This window comes from Puntigrus tetrazona, chromosome 2 (assembly GCF_018831695.1).
Source record: "Puntigrus tetrazona isolate hp1 chromosome 2, ASM1883169v1, whole genome shotgun sequence".
Taxonomy (NCBI): domain Eukaryota; kingdom Metazoa; phylum Chordata; class Actinopteri; order Cypriniformes; family Cyprinidae; genus Puntigrus; species Puntigrus tetrazona.
The window spans coordinates 1,705,959-1,722,608 of record NC_056700.1 but is presented as its reverse complement, the minus strand read 5'-3'; positions in this window follow the sequence as shown (position 1 = coordinate 1,722,608).

Here is a 16,650-nt window from a genome sequence, read left to right as displayed (position 1 = left end):
TTATTCAAATACCATCTTTTTATCTCGAATATCCCGAGAGAAATGTAAACCGGATGATTCAAGGATAAGATCTGACGCAATAGAATGAGTCATTCACAAATTGGCTACTTTTTTTAGGAACGTGGAAAGGACAGGTTGCGTGGATGTCAAGATTTTCACCAACTAACCACAAAGAGCCAGCGGGCTGAGTGTGTTCTGCACTAGTTGGACCCCATTAGAGGCTTTTCGGCCAATTGAGCTGTTGAAGCCTAATGTTTTCACTCTGGAAGTTTAGCTTAGCCAACTAGAAAAAGACAAACAGAAGTAACGAAAGCAAACAAATTAACAACTCAAGAGGGTACGCAAAAAAAAAACATTTCTCATTTTACATCCTCAGTTGAGTGAGATTGGTGAGTAAGTGGTCTCTAGTTTTAGCTTTTCCGGTTTTACCTTTTGAGTGATAAATACAGACCACTTGGTATGGCTAGTTATTAGGAGTTCAAGCACGTAACGCTGAAAGCCTCTTGTAATTGTTAAGATTTTCAAAGATCAGCATTCTGACCTAAAACTGATTTAAGGTTTTAGCAGACAAAACTGTAAGGTGCAGAGACCTGGATTTTTAAGGTATAGTAGCACCCTCCCCTTCTACAACATCACCAACGCTAGCCTTGATCGGCCTGACAGGGGTGCTACTCACAACTCAAGTGTCTTTGGGTTAAGACCATAGACTGTAAAAAAGATGGACGACGCCTCTCCAGTTACTTCCACTATAAAAAAGCCAATGCATCTCTGTGTGGTCGCTGCCATCTTGAGTAAATGAGGTCATTTGGAGCCAAAGTCTGTCCAGTAGAGATTCGTTTGGAACCCGAGTCTGCGCAGTAGTGGAGGAACGGTATCAAACTCCCGGACAAAACCATATTTCAGAAAATTATATTGGAAGTGTAAGTTCTATTTTTTTCATATCGACTCAAGTCCCATTCGTTTCCATGGAGAGAGTGGGGTTTATAGCCTGTGCTGCAGCCAGTCACCAGGGGGCGATCAAAGAGCCCGCAGCTTCTTTTTCCAGTGTGAGGCACATTCGATTAAGACAAAAAAAACAACAAAACAACGCACGTGATTCGTTCAGTCACCACTCACTGAAGTATTCGGTGAAAATTTACTTTTGCTAACTAGTCCTATGTTTTGCCTGAAAAAAATGCATATCATATGATGGGGTGGGGGTGTAGATCTCCTCATTCTGAACAACTTTACCCCAAAAACCACTGCTGTCAGTTATTCGAGATTTGTTGTAAAAAAGAATGCAAAAACCACAGCAGTACTGTTGTCTAGCATTTGCAAAAATAAAAGTGTTGTTTGGAAAATGCGCATCGTGGACCCGTAGTGACCAAAAGCCTGGTATACAAAAACTGTAGGGTTGTTGTAGGGTTATAAATGTGTAGGGTTCACTCAATTACTAAAATAGTACTTTTTACAAGATTTGCTTTTGGATTCATATTTATATATTAAAAAGAAACACTGTCATAGCACTTAAAATCACATTTTGTCAAAGTGTACCAATTCATCTGCATAGAGAAATCAGATTTTACGATTATGTCGCATTTAATCCAATTGAAAACTGAAAATGTCATATAAATTGTTGAAAATGTAGCACTTGCAGTAAGACTTCTGTTTGTCATTTATTATTTTAAAACTATATATCTGTATATCTGTGTGTTTGTTTGTGTGTGTGTGTGTGTGTGTGTGTGTGTGTGTGTATAAGTATGAGTATTAATATAAAAGTTTAACTATTTCATTTTTTGTTTGTGTGTGTGAATGTATTCTCCATCATCATAGATATGTTTTAGTTTCAGTCATACTTTTCAGGATGGTCTGCACCCAAACAACATTCGTGTCATAAAGGCCCTCAAGTGCTTAAACCCCGGTGATCACTGCTTGCAGATATATCTTCCTCTCGTATTTGCTACTTGGTGACCGACTGTAGTTTTGCAGCATTGTGGCCTAGATGCAGGCGACACCATAGTCAGCTTTCATTAGTTCTTTGTTGTCAGTTTATTATGCCTTGACTTAAATTTCTGTCTGTTCCTCACACAGTGTAGCTATCATGTGGCTTCAGAAGGTTTGCCATATACAAGTCATGCAGTCTGCATTTCTCATGCTGCACTTTCATGATACTTTGATACTGCTTTTATGTTTTTTTCCCTACTGAGTCCTTATTCATGACAAATGCATGGAAAAGAGCATGAGCACATTCTTCAGAGAAGCCTAAACGACATAATATTCGTTTATTTTGGAATGAACTATTCTTTTAAGCATATTAAACACTAATTTGCTGATACTACTTAAAGTTCGGTAGAGTTTTTCTGATATAGCAAATGCTTTGGGGATCAAATCACTTATTAATATAGCTCAGTTTTGACGTGTCCTTCGGATCCGCAGGCTTGACAAGTGAGAACATGCCTGCAATTAAGTAAACTGACAGATTTTTGACATATTGGCACACGTGATAAGAAACTTTTACCTTGGCTGTAATTAAAACTGTAGTTGCAGTTTTATTTTTTTGCACAAGTAATCTTATTATTAGGTGTGTTTCCACAGCTCTGCAGGCAAAGACTATAGTCAAACGTTCTGTAATCTAAATCCAGCAGAGACTAAACTGTTCCCAGCACAGTGTGGTATTAGGACCAGTCCCCTCATATCTACTACTCAAAGAAACCCACCTGCTGAGAAAAGATCTGTGAGTCTCTGAATAAGCCTAGCTGGATTTTCGTTGATGCTGGGCTGTTTTTCAAGCCTTTGTATGTTCTTTCTTCCAGCGCTGTGGGTGTTTCAGTCATTTGGTGAAAGTGCATTAATTGATTTGGTGAGTGGCTAAATACAGCTCCTGAAGATGTTTCATTGAAAGGTGGCCGTGCAAGCCTTTATACTTTCAGCTAACATGGTCAGAGTCCAAAAGCTTCCTCTGAGAAATGTTTGAATTTAAAACATTCCCATATGGAAATACGGTTTTGTGAATTCAGTACTGTGGAAGTGCATTGTGTTTCACTTTCAGGTGAGGTGAATAGTTTAAACATTCACACACAGCAAAATGTTAATTATTTTACAAAAATGCTGCCTACGCTGTTAAAATATGCTGTTCATTTACGGCAGAATCTCAACAACCTGCACCATTTGAAAAAGAAAAACAAAGTCACTGAGTCACTGTGATTTGAAATTTGAGTAAGCATGTTTAAGTGTGATACTTATTATAAGCTGTATTAATGAATCGGAAGTCATATGCTTGGAGCACTTGCAACCACAAAGCTAAGTATGAGAACCAGTGTTTTCATGTTTAAAGTTTAAAGCATGTTTGAAATTGAGGTTTTTTTACCATGCATTGTGTGGACTTTCAGTGGATGGGCTTTCTTTGTTTGACTATAAACTAACATGAGTTTGGAACAACATGAGAGTGAGTAATTGATGACACGGTTTTATTTTGGGGCTGAAATAAATTTTTACAATACAAAATGTATAGTCTACACGTTTAAACTTAAAGGTCTGTCCAGACCGGTCCATGTTGAAGTGTTTTCTTATGTTAGAAGTGCAGAACTCTTTGACTGGTTAAAATTATTTTCGTTTTCCTTGCATTGATTGTCAGATAAGGGAGACATGCAAAATGTGCAGAGAAGTGGGTCCTGAGGAAGAGGTCTGAAAAAAAAGGTCTAGACTGAAATATCATCATTCAGCCCAAAAGATCTGAGTGTCGGAGCTTGTTAAGTAAGAAACGTTCAAAAAAGGTGGAGTCATATCAAAGTGGACAGTGAAGGTCACCCGAAAAAAGAAAGCAGTAAAAACCACCACAGTATAAAAACCATTACACATGAAGAAAAGCAAAACAGGTGTTATGCTATATCTGCAAAAACATTAGCCAACTGTACATTTTACCCAACAGGAAAATCCCCTTAATTTAACAAGTACTGCCAGTATTTTTACTGTTTTTTAACGGCACAAATTTTAACAGTCCAAAATCTAAAACAATAATTAAAATTTTGCAGATTCTCAAAGGGGGATGTAAACTTTTGGTCTTAAATCTAAATGGTTAGTTTGAAGAAACATGGCACTTTTTTGAAAACAATCCATTCAGCTGATTTTGGTGGTAGCATTTTTACATGTAGCTTAGCATAGATCATTGAATCTGATTGGACCATTAGCATCTCGTTCAAAAGAGTTCAGATATTTTTCCTATTTGTACATGAGTATCATTCATCTATCATTTCCCCTAATTTTAGGCATTACTCATGGGTTTAGGTTTAGGTGTAGAGATATGGTCAAGACAAAATGTTTGAATTATTTCAAAGCAAAAACAGTAACATGCACAAAGAAGAAGAATAAACGCTGACCTCAAATCGGCATGGAAAAATGGCGCATTTGCTGAATTATAGCAGGCATTACTGGATAAAAATGGAAATAGGATTGAATTCCCAACCGAATTTTGATGGCATTAAATTCCTGAACAATCGTTAACTAATAATGGAGTGGGGGTGGGGTCCTCTAAACGAATGTAAGTAAATTAAATAGTACTAATTACAATAAATCTGTGATAAAACAACATCTGTGAATTCTTTCATTCACACACAATGATTATTATACTGGACGTGGAGACTAAAGTGCCTGAACAACAGCAAAAATGATTTGCATACATTTATGCAAACTCTCTTGTGTCATTTAGCGCCACTGATTCTCCATTACTGTGTTTGTTCCATAGTTTTGAAAGGTTCAGGCTAGGCTGTGCTAGCTAACCTCTCCACCCATTCTTAAATTTGCTTCCATTAAAAATGCATTAGCACTGAAATCCTACTTAGTCCATTATCAAATGGGACTCAATGGATTCTCTGCCACGTATTTCAAACCATCCCACCCATGATAAATAAATGAAAGCACAGATAAACAGCCCTCATTTATAACAACGCCTCAAACAAATGGAGGGAAATCAAAGCTGCACATGTCAATTTGCTAGAGGGGGTTTGCTCGGGATCCCATTGAAATACAAATGGCATGTGGTGGCTTAATGGTTAGGCATCTGGATTGCTAACACAAAGCTTTTTAACTCCTGGCAATAACTTCAATGCGTGATACGATCAGTGCTACAGTAAATACAGGTGTAAATTTGGACATTCAAACCCTCAAACAACACAAAAAAGAAAACACGTGCATTTGTATAGCTAGAAAACACTAAAAGCCTACTCAACTATCAATCAATCGATGTATTACAATGAAGACAGAACTTCACTGTTATGTACAACTTAATTTTTTCCTTTTTCATTTATTTCTACCATTTGTAATTTACCATACATACACAATGCCCTCCAAACAATGCTTCAAAATAGTTTTTCACTGCATACATGTGTTAAAGTTTATTTCTTTCACACCCTCATGTCGTGCCAAAGACCTTTGTTTAAGACACAAATGACAATATTTTTTTTATGACTTCTATAACCTTCTGACCCTCCATAGGCAGCAACAAAACCACCGCATTCAAGGCCCAGAAAGGTAGGAATTGCTGAAGGTCGTTATATTTGTTGTCTTTGCACACAAAAAGTATTCTTGTAGCTTCATAAAATGTTGGCAGAACGATTGTCGTCACATGCACCATTTTAACAATGTCCTTACTACCATTATGGGCCTTGAATGTGGTAGTTGAGTTGCTGTCTGCAGGGTCAGAGGCCACGTGCACAATAGTTGTTAATGACAGTTGTATTTGAACAGAAATGTGCCTTCGTCTTTATGTGAGATGAAGAAAATAACATTGAAAGAAGTCCTAACTTAGCACATTTTGACACAGGGGAGTCCTGAGCCGTGTGGTAAAGTGTTAATGTTGGCAGCTATTCATAGAAAAAGGACAAAAAAACACTAAAAAAACACTAAAAAACCCAAATGTTCAAACAAAAATCACATGCAAACTTCATAAAGTGCCTATGTTTATGAGATAAGACCAGACAACATGCTTAAAAGAGCTTGTACATATGAGAACATGGCAACAATTTTAACTTTAGCTAAGAAGTGGCACATAAACAGCTACATTTTTACTCACTCCCGCAAGGTGGCAAAATGTTGCTATGGTTTACCGTTATTCCATACACACATGAAACGATAGTTTATGGGTCGAAACTTGCAGTGTGCACATGGCCAGAAAGCTCTCGGATTTCATCAAAAATATTTTCATTTGTGTTCTGAAGATGAACAAATGTCTTGCAGGTTTGGAACGGCATAAAGGTGAGCAATGACAGAATTCGCATTCCTGAGTGAACTATCACGTTAAAGTTACTTGCCGTTATGTTTAAACAACAGCAATAATGATTTCTGATAAATTAGCAATTCAGCATATATATCTCTTACAGTCAGATGTAAACTTGATTGAAATACTGGATTAAACCTGGCCCAGATTACTGGGTCAGCACACATTTTTACTTTACTGACTGATGCACAGTTAAGGTTAGTATAAAACACATTAATCAGAACGCTTTTAGGTTTTTGTTTTATTTGAACAATTTTAACATTTGTAAATAGAGTTATCACATATAAGTACCTAGGTGAATCAGACCGACACATAACGTGCAGGAAAAAAATCTAGTGTATATTCATGCCAAGAAGTTGTTCGTTGAACTATTTTGCTACCTTGTTTATTTAAATGAGTGAATAAATTAGTAAAACATGGTCACTACTTAAATCAGAAAACAAGTTCTTAATTTGTGTCCACGATAAACACATTTTGGGGGCTCTGTAAATAAGTCTAAAATTGTATTACACATTAATTTATGGCTATCTGTGAAGATTACTTTCACTGGATGGGGCCTGAATTGTGCCGAGAAAATATTCCCCACTCCATTACACCACCAGCATGAACTGTTGACACAAGTTAGGATGGATCCATGATTTCATGCTGTTTATTTCAAATACTATCCCTACTATCCGAATGCTTCAGCATAAATCAAGGCTCATCAGACCAGGTGACCTTTTTTCTATGTTCTATTACTCTATTTTGGCGAGCCAGTGTGAATTATACCCATGGTTTTAGTTCTTCATGGCACCCGTTGTGCTCTTTTTCTACTGCAGGTCTGATGTGCTATGCCTCCAGAGGTGCTCTTCTGCATGCCTCAGTAGTAATGAGTTTCAGTTACTGTTGCCTTTCTATCAGCTCAAACCAATCTGGCCATTCTCCTCTGACCCCTGGCATCAACAAAGCATTTTCGCCCACAGAACTGCCGCTCACTGACTATTATCTCTTTTTCGGACCATTCTCTGTAAACCCCAGAGATGGCTGTGTGTGAAAATGTCTGTATATCAGCAGTTTCTAAAATACTCAAACCAGCCTGTCTGGCAGCAACGGCCACGCCACATTAACAGTCATTAAATCACCTTTTTCCTCTATTTGGAACTTCAGAAGATCATCTTGGCCACGTCTACATGCCTAAATGACCTGAGCTGCTGCCGTTTGATTGCATTAACGCGCAAACAGGTGTACCTAAAATGAAAGGGGTCATCGGATGCAAAATTCACTGAAATGTGTTGTAAGCATCCATCCTATAATAATAATAATCTACCCAGAGGCTTTTTCAAAATCCCTATTTTTTCCTCAAATCAGGCCGTTCTGAGATTCATGGCAGAACGGCGTAGTTAGAGGCCCCTCCCACAATTGACACGACCGTCTTATCTTAGTGAGTGAGCTGTCATCAGTCCACTATTGTCTCGACAGGGGAAGATAAGAAAGTCGACAGGGAAGACAACTTCTGTTTAGTTGTTGGACAAATTAATTAAGCCGATCCCGATCTTCCTAAATGCGTCTGTGTGCGCGAATCATTTGTGATCCAGTTTATCTACAGAACAAGTATAAGGTTATTTTATGAATCTTTGCAAGTCGCCTGGCTGATGTTTACAGTTATCACTCGATGGAAGAGAGGGGCGGGGTCAGCAGAGCTCATTAGCATTTAAAGCAACGTGGACTAGAATGGCTTAATGAAAACAGAGCTGATTTTGACAGGATAAAGCAGGTGTTTTTAATTCTAGCATTAAGAAATGTTAACCAAAGTATGTTATAGACTATGTTAGGTATGTCATGTCATTAATCGTATCAACTTGTGAAAAACGGGCATCCGGTAACCCCTTCAAGTGTCCGGTGAGTGCATGTAAATATTTTTTGGGGTTGCTCTGTCGTTGTTCTGTCGTTGAATTCAGTGAATTTGTGCATCGGGCAAAAAACATAGTGGCCCTCAGCCTGCTCCAGGAGACCAGTCTCTCAATCACTCTACTGTATGTTGCTTTTAATAAAAAAAAAGCATATTTCCAATCTAAAGTAATCAAGTAACAGATGTATTTGGATTTTGTGCTCAGCATGTCTTTTCATTTCATTCCTAGTCGCCTCCAAAGGCCATTCACCGCCGAAATGAATGGCCGTGTTCTGCGATGATTGTGTGATACAATCACATCAGATTCCAGATGTCTCAACTGCTGCTGTATCATTAGAACAGCGCATGTGAAAAGAATAAAGATAAAAGAATGTAAGAAATCCCTTACGTGTCTATTCAAAGGCAGACTATGGACCGTGGGAGACAATAATAGAGAAGAATTCATTTTCAGTCATGCACACGCTGCGGCACTGATGCTTGCCCCGCCGAAGGTTAATAACAACCCATGGAACTACATAGGTTGTAATTAAAGAACTGGGACTTGGCAGTGTTCCAGTGCAAAACATTATGAACCTGAAGAGAAAACTACTATTACCAATAATTATCCAGCACGTAGAAGCCAAATTATTTTAGAAACGCCCAAAGGCAAAAGCAAAATGATGATGGCCGCCAAGCTGTCTCAGCAAACAGTTTTTAGATTTTACCGTAAATCAAGTAAGAAAAAATAAACTTCTCTTCTTCGTTCCCACTGCGAGCTCTTCCAAGAACTATGGCCATGAAATTTTCAGATGACTATTCCCTCTAGTGACATTGAGTTGTAAATCATTCTTGTGTTACATATTGACCTCTATTTTGACATAACTGCATTTACATGAAGTTGTTATCTTCAGATAGACACGTCCCTTGGGAAAGTCAGCGGCCGTTCTACAATGTGGTCAGCACTGATATGAAGAAGAATATGACACTGTGTGTGCTGAATACTAAGCAATGCAGCATATGGGCTGTGAATTAATTCAAATCACACATTGGGAAATTACAGTTTCATCTTAAGAAAATAGATTGACTCTATGTCGGATTTATATCAAATACCTTGTTAAAGCCATTGGTTGTATGGACATATAAGCTGAATAACACATATGGTTTTACAGACAGGTTTTAGATTAAGCCAGGATTAGGCCGCTATTCAATTAGGACAAATAGGTTTTAGAATGATGCCTCAGAAAAAACATTAGTATTGTCATTCAAAAGCACTGATATATTTTAAGATGAATCAGTGCGCGTTTCTTTCAGTTGAAGATTTACACTTGGGAGTCTGGGACTAGTCTGTGAAACCATGAGGATAAACATTTTTAAGAAAATCTCTCTTTTTTAATAATAAAATGGTTGTGTGCCATTAACCCGAGATTGCCTGTGGTTATAGAATTTGCATGTAGTTTAACTGAATTATTTAGAAAAAATGTTTTAAAAGTTGAGAAATGTTACATTTATAGGCCTTAATTAAATAGTGAAAGAACAATTTTAAGACATATTTTATTTAAATCATATTTAATCATTTAAAAGAATGTGTTTAACCTGTGTTAAATTCTATTCTTTGTAAATTGTTAAATTCCTCTTCCTGTGTTCAAATCACCAAACTGATAGGGAGCCACTTTTTTTCAGTTCTGAATTTTGCATACAACTTAAGAATATAAGTTTTTTTTGTGTGTTATTTATATATGTATTTTAATTGTATTTTTCCCAAAAAATAAAATGAAAATAAATCATATTTGTTATGTTTTGTTTATATTTAATGATAATAAAAATAAAAATAATTACTTTATAAATTAATATGATAAAAATAAGTTTATTTCTAAAATAACTGTGTATATATATATATATATTTTTTTTTTTTTTTTTTTTTTTACTTATACATTTTATTTATCAAATTAAAAAAAAAAAAAGTTGTTGATCTTGAAAGTGAACTTTGGATCCAAGGTGTTTGAGGTACAAAACACTATATCAAAAAATCTATTTGGTTTAAATATTTTTAAGTAATTAAATATTTGAGATTTAAGTAATACCCAGCAACCAGGTTTTTCTTTCTAATTAATGACTTTAAAGTATTTACATTACATCATGAAATATTAATAAATAACTAAAAACATTGAACCCCTACCTTGAAAAAATATTGGAGTAAAAAGCGTAGCCTTGGCATCGCCTATATTTTAGTTTGGATTCAGCTGAATTAAAACAAGCAGTTCATACATTAGCATTGGTGTGGGTGACTGACTCATATTGCCGTGAGGCATGATTAAACACCAAGGCTGAGCGCTGACCCACAAGCAGCCTATGGCGACCGCTTTAGTAACGCTTTCTAAATATTTTGCCATTAATGCCATATAGTGCAGACTCTTGATATCTATCCTAACATGCAATGACAATAGCTGACCTTCTGCACGGCCCTGTTACTCAGAACAGCCAGAAGCACTGTTCATTTCGATGGGATTGTTTTGTAATACAGGATTACGTGTAAAATGACATGTCTCGTTTCATAAGATGGCGTTCCTCACCTCGACGCATCAGAGGTCGGGAGTCATCTGTGATTTCGTGTGTGGCAGACAACACGCAGAATCCGATCAAAATCCTTTGTGCTCCGCAAGGATAATTCCATTTCAAGGTATTACTTTTTAATACTTCATTTTTTTTTTCCTCCAGGCTTTCGCTGTGTTCATTTCGCCCCCCAAACGGAGGCTGAGTAAGCAAATCGATACGATAGCCCAGCATGTCGTCTGGGGTTTAATTTGCTGTGCAGCTGTAAGTAATCAAAGAATCTAGAGACGACTATTCAAGGTAAACAACCAAACGCATTAAAATACCAGAAAGACCCTACAGTACTGTACTTCGTGAATACTGCAAGACGCATATGTCGACCCGAAAGCATTGCATCAGATCTCACAACACTCCGGATCAGCAATACCAGACTTCACTACAAAGGGTACTCGTGTGCATTCATGTCCATTTTGAATGCTGCGCATTGAAATCAAAGAACTTGATGTAACAGGAGAGAAAAGAGATGATTGTGTGCGTGCTCTCGTGTTTTGCTCCTCTGCCCACCGTAAAATGTTCTAGGTCAGCCCCTTTACTGTGGAAATGTGATTCAAGACACAAAGGGCACGCAGACGTGTGCCGCAGAAATAGTAACCGAGAAATGGAGCCGTGACAGAGCTGTGATACACAATGTGCCGTTTCCGCTCAGCGCCGCTAATGAGCCAAGTCAAGACAAAGGGCTGGAAAATTATTTCCTCTCCCTTTGATTGTCCAGTGTTTGCGAGGACGAGGCTCAAGCGGAAAAGGAGGAGAGTTTTTCACGACGGGAGAGAGATGTCCTCAGACTAGAACGTCCAGCCAAACTAAACAAATGTTTCTGCGGCCGCTGATGTGTTTCCAAAAAACATCGTTAGCAAAGTGTATCCGCAAGTTTCGTCATGGCCAAACGTATCAGCTACTCTACTCTTGCTTAAAACCTGTGGAAAATAGCTTCTTCTTAGCACAAGATCCCGAGATCGTATGCTTTCGAATAGCATAACATTATATGTGTACATGCGATCCGAATTACATAATCAGATTCCAAAAATGAAGTAGGGATTACATGGTTACATATTATTCACACCATAATAATTGATAACTGATTTTCCCTAATTTTTATTTCTTTTAAATCTTCCTTTCTAACAATGCTACTGCGTGCCATGCCATTCAGCATGGATTATATTTGCACAGACAGAAAAAATATATTGTAATAAATGGCACCTTATTGTAAAGTGTTAACTGTTTTAACGCTTAATGGAAAGTTTCAAACTGGGTTTGATTAACCCTTTAGGCGCTAGGGATTAATGGAAAAATGCTGGATTTTGACATCAATATTTCAAAAGCCGTGGCTCGAAAGGGCTTAAAGATAGATATCTACTGTAAATTAGAAAAATGTCGACCAAAGGTTTATGTGGGCTGTAAATATGCTAATCTAATTAGCGTATTATGACATCATCAGAGGGCAGCTGTCTTGATTTTCTTCATTTTCAAGTAATAGTAGATATTGAATTGATGTTTGAACTTGTTTGCATTTTTTGTTTGTTTTTTAATCCTCATTACAAATGATCAGAAAACAATAAAACGGTAGAAAGTACTGAATTATTACTATACTATATAGCAGTAAAACGCATGTGAGCAGTAGCCTACGTTTTGATCAGTTCATCAGTGATGTTCTGGATATAATTGATATTGAATGGATGTTTGTATTCAGAACCGCTCTGACTGGATCTGAAGAGCTAGTGCTACTTTTAGCCCCAATACTATGGAAAATACGACCACGTTCACTCCTGTTACCCTCATCCCAGTTGGGCAAAGGGTCAGAATGATCTCATGACAACTGATCATCATTTCCAAAAGGCAAATGTTCTCCTTCAGAATCAGACTCGGTGAATAACATTTGCAACACATCCTGATGGCACAACTTTTTATCAGCCATTTGGAGATTTACTCCCAGTTTGCTTGCTATATATTGGCTTGCTACTTAGCTCTTTCCTCGAACATTTTGAATTTCGATCATGATGCAATTTTGGTCTAGAATCGGAGATCTACATGTCTGCTGGTAGGGAATGCAAATGTGATTTAGCGCCTTATTAGGAGCTACAGTGTATTTCGTTAAGTATGACGTCTTGTCGCAATTTTGTGACTTTGGCGCTTAAGCAATTTTAAAAAACGGTAGTTAAAATACATTACTTAAAATGTGCAACTAGACTGCATTATCACAGTTTATCATGTAATCCGTCGTCAGTAACGTAGTCTAGAAAAATCTAGTCACCATTTTACTGTAGGAGAATAACGTAACGATTAACGTTTTTCTAACTTTTATTTTTCTGATACAAGCAGTTAAGTCCAACTACGGTTTCTAATCAGCAATCACGCAACATCATATCAGGATTTCATTGTACATAAGATCAGCTGAGCAGCTTTGCAAAGCATTTTACAAGCTAGTTAATTTAATTGCTACTTTTAAAACTGTCACTCTGGGGGGAGGCTGTTGTTTTTCTTTTAACAAATACGGGGAAAAAAGACACATCATATGTTTAGAGGGCCAGGTCTTCTATGTGGCTATTACGGTTTCTAAACCGCATTTCAAATCACAGACTCCTAAAATGTGCCATCTCTCAAAAAGCCGTGTCCATTTTTATCACATCCATAACGTAAGTGGATTTCTCGATTTAAAGTGGAGGGAAACTTGTCTAGTTTGACATCTGGACTGTACCCGCAGGAGGTTCGGGTTATTACGCATAATAATAGTTCCACATACTAGTGATTTCTTTCTCGGTGAAGTTACATTTAACATTTTCACTGCAAATGTCACGTCCGTTGAGATGGAATTGCTCTTTGTTTGTACCCGACTGCTGTTCAGTTATTATTGTTAAAATTTACCTTCCTTTTAAACCATTAGTAAAAGTACACGGAGGCACTGTCTCATCCAGCATCTTCTCTCATTTCTTCAAGGAAACAAAGAAACCACTTAGATCTTTTGTCCGCTTTTCTTGCCATCGGACAGTGTGACTTTAGAAAATGAATAATTCACACACTATTTCTTCAAATATTTGACACATTTTTGCTCTTAGTTCCTCTTCTGAATTTGAGGCACTGCCTTTAGTGTATCTTCTACTCAAACATCTCAGCTGCACATCTGCAAATCCTAAAGACCAACACAATCTCGTGGCATATCGTGTAATTTGTGAGATTTCATACGCTTGCATCCCAGCGACGGAGTCTTTCGGGTTGGTCTTTCATTCTTGTTTTTAAAAAAAAACAAAGAAGTCTCAATTTATCCCAACTCGCCAATAAACTACTACTTTTTTACTAAATTCTGTCATGATTTAGACACTTTCATACAGAGCCTAAAACTTGATTCTCACGTGTCGCGTGACTTCCTGACACCAACTGTAAGCATTAATGTTACTGTTGTGTCCATATATTTGCTTTACAATAATAAAAATGTATATTTCATTAATCTAAAGAATCATTTTCCATTTTAGGAGTACATAAAACAATGCAAGTGCAAAATATAGCCTGTGCTAAACAGGACTGTAATACAATGTTGCAATAAAAAAAGAACGGAAATATAAGTTAGTCGATCAGATAGAAATAGAAGGAACGATTTAAACTGGAATGTACTAAAGAGAGTTCAGTTACTTTAGAAATGAACATTCTATTATCATTCACTCAGCTTCATGCTGTTCCAAGCGATGCCCTTTCTGCCGCGAAACACAAAAGTAGAATGTTTAAGTAGAAAGTCAGTGGGGTCCAAAAAAGGCATAAAGGTAGTCTGAACAATTCCAGTGGTTTGATTCAAGCGTTCTAAAGCGATACGATCACAGAAGCAAAGTGGTTATTCACTTGCAAAATAATTTCAATTATACAGTGAAGAGAACTGGCTCCCCGACTGAGCCTGGTTCTTCCATTCTGATGGAGTTTCGGTTCCTTGCTACCGTCGCCGATGGCTTGCTTAATTAGTTACGCTTAATTTCCAGCGATATCGTTGACTTGATTACACAGATACTAAGCTGAATGCAATAATTGACTAAAAATTTAAGTGTTTACAATTTTCCTTTTTGTACTGACACATATTTTCCTATTTTATACCGTAAAGCTGCTTTTTGACACAATCTGTATCGTTAAAAGCGTTATATAAATAAATGTAACTCGACTTGACTCGAGCCGTAAGAGCGTATCGCTGCATCAAGTTCTTGCCATGGTTGTTCAGGAGCTCGATTTAATGTCTTGCACACAACCTGCATTGTCCCAAAGCATCAAATTTATTTCCTGGACATATAAGGACCCCTGCATCTCCACGTTCTTCCATAACGGAGGACGTACCCGGTTCATCTATGCCGGCTGAGCTACTGAAGCGCAGGAGATGGTTACCGCACAAATAACTACAGCGACTAAATCCCTCTGCTCTGCAGGCAGCATGAGGAAAACAACGAAAGAAGCGGAGCAACAAAGAGGCGAGAAGGAATGGGGAGTAGAGGGTAAAGCGAGGAACAGAGAGTGTAACGAACAGACAGAAGGAATGGGAAATAGGGAAAAAGGGAAAAGTAAGGCAGGGCAAAGGTTTAGGAACATTTCAATTACTGTGTAAACAGACAACAAAGACCCGGAACACTAGAAACTATAACAGTCTTTAGCCTCGAGGGAAACTCATTTCCCCTCCTCAACTCTGCTCTTCACAGAAATAATGTCAGAGACACACAGAGCAAACATTTGATGTTCTGCCTCTGCTGACAGACTTTCATTACATCTGAAATTATCTTCAAAAGCTTGAGGGTAATGAATTGCCCATAAAGATTAACTGTGAGCAACTTTCCCAAGAGCGGAGATCGCTTTTTAAGTTTTCGTGGAGAATATTTCTAAGTGTCCAGAGTATTTTTAATTTCACTTTAATTAATGTTGTAATTGCTTTTGTAATTGGTTGGAGCTTCACTTGGAGTTTTAGGTCACACGCAGCGAATAGTTCACCGATTCTTCAGACACGGGACGGACCACGACACACACACCTGGCAAATCTTCCAGTGTGAAATTAATCAGAGATGATCACTAGAGTGTTGTTAACAGAAAAGTACAATTCCATCGGATTTGCTTTATTTCATTTACATGGTGAAAGCACATGCCACTCTTTTTGTTACTCTCATTATTTCTGAGAGTATTGTATAATGCACAACTGTCTATAATGTAGAATGCTTCTTGAGCCATTATATATATACCAAAACTTTAAAACCCCACTGTATCTGACAGGAAGTTGAAATATGAATAATGCCAGACCATATATGGTAACGCTGTATCTAAAATGTATCACACGTTTGGAAGTCAAAACATTTCCAATTAAAAATCCAGTAGAGTAGCACTAAAATAGAACCGTGATATTCCAGCGCTTACAGATAGCCCATGCATGATTGATTTAGTCTCTTTGTGAATATGAACAGCTCTCCTCTAATACTTCCTCTTTTCTCCACAAACCTAATATTCTGGTGTTTTTTATCTCATCATTTTGTAATCAATGCTTCTGAGACTATTTTAATCACAGTGCACAGCAGAAAAGAGAGCTCTGGTGGTCTGTTGATATTGACTGTAAATTGTGTGTGTGCATGTGTGTATATATATATATATATATATATATATATATATATATATATATATATATATATATATATATATATATATGTATATATATATATATATATATTCACACATTTTCATATATATATATATATATATATAAAATAATTTTATTAATTCATTTAATGTTACAACTTTGGAAGATGTATTGTTCATACTAATTTCCCATAAGACACTGTACACAAAAAAGGAAGAAAAAGTAATTTTTTAAATTTTTGGGGGGCTAAAAGCTTGTGTCTCAGATCCAAAACAGAACATGAACGTTAATGTAACACCACACGTACGATAAACTTACAGCAAATGACTTACCTTTTTAATA